Below are 1,517 nucleotides of genomic sequence, written 5' to 3' on the forward strand. Positions count from 1 at the left end.
AGGATGAGGGAGGAGGAGGGAGGAAGATGAGGAGGAGGGAGGAGGAGAAGGGAGGAGGAGGAAGAGGAGGAGGAGGAGGAGGGAGGAGGAGAAGGAAGAGGGAGGAGGAGAAGGGAGGAGATGCCTATGAATATGTAAAAGGTTGTGATGTATGCCAACAGACTATTAAACCACAACACAAAGACTTCAATCCCCTAATAACAGTTGTTGCATTAAAATGATTTGAAAAATGGGGGATTGACTATGTGGGTCCCATACATCCAGTAGCAAAAGGAACACAGGCACGCTACATCATTGTGGCCACTGATTACTTTACAAAATGGGCTGAAGCTAAAGCAGTCAGAAAGGCAGATGCCAGAAGCACAGCAAGATTCTTATACGAAAATGTGATCACCCGATTCGGATGCCCCATTGAAATTGTGTCGGATAGAGGCACACAATTTGTCAATGAGGTAATCCAAGAACTCTTGTCTGGCTTCATGGTAATCCATAGAAAAAGCACACTCTACTACCCCCAGAGAATGGACTGGCAGAATCCACCAACAAAATAATATGCATTATTCTCACCAAGGTAGTAGAACTATAGCGTTTTGATTGGGCAGAGAAACTGAATGCTGCCTTATGGGCATACAGAACCACATTCAAGGTCAGTACAGGGAACACACCTTTTCAATTGGTGTACAGCCTTGAAGCTATGGTCCCACTCAAATTTCTAATACCAAGTCTACGCATCGCAGTACAAGAACGCATGGGAGACCATGAATCCTTGAAAGAAAGGCTCAATTAGTTGGAGAAGCATACAGAGACAAGACTAGTTGCCTACCATGCCATGACAACAGAAAAACACAGAAGAAGGGCATGGTTTGACAGAAATCTTAAAGCTAAGGACATCAAGGAAGGCGACCTAGTCCTATTATACAATGCCAAAGTACACAAGGGGAAACTGAAGTATCTAGGTCAAGGACCCTACCGAGTATGAAAGATGAATCCCATCGGAGCTGTACTACTAGAAACACTGTATGGAGTCCAATTCAACACAATAATAAACAGGAGCCGACTGAAGCGCTACTACATCAACACGCAAGCCATCCCCGACAAAAACAAATATTTGGGAAACCAAGTCTTCCTTAGTTAGGAGTAGATTGTATCATGAGCACTCACTAGCATATGCATGTTTTTGCACATATAGTTTGCACTAGATTGTTACACGCACACTCACTAGCATATGCATGTTTTTGCACATTTAGGAAGATCTAATCAATTTTATATTAGGGATGATTGAGTCTTAGTTTCCCTATTAAATCCCACAAATAAGCATATAGTTAGACACATCACGTGCACTCACATGATTTTGCATAGACACATAATACATTGCATCAAAAATAGTATCACACACTTTCATTCCATACTCTCAAAGCATGCAATGAATTCACAAGCAGGACAAGAAGCTATGCCAAAATGCAAGATGTATTGGCAAAAGAGTCTGCAGCCTCAGCAACGAGACCCTCGCCAAACAT

This window comes from Dipteris shenzhenensis, chromosome 5 (genome assembly GCF_047967505.1).
Source record: "Dipteris shenzhenensis isolate YYH24624 ecotype China chromosome 5, Dip_SZ_1.0, whole genome shotgun sequence".
In the NCBI taxonomy this organism is placed as follows: domain Eukaryota; kingdom Viridiplantae; phylum Streptophyta; class Polypodiopsida; order Gleicheniales; family Dipteridaceae; genus Dipteris; species Dipteris shenzhenensis.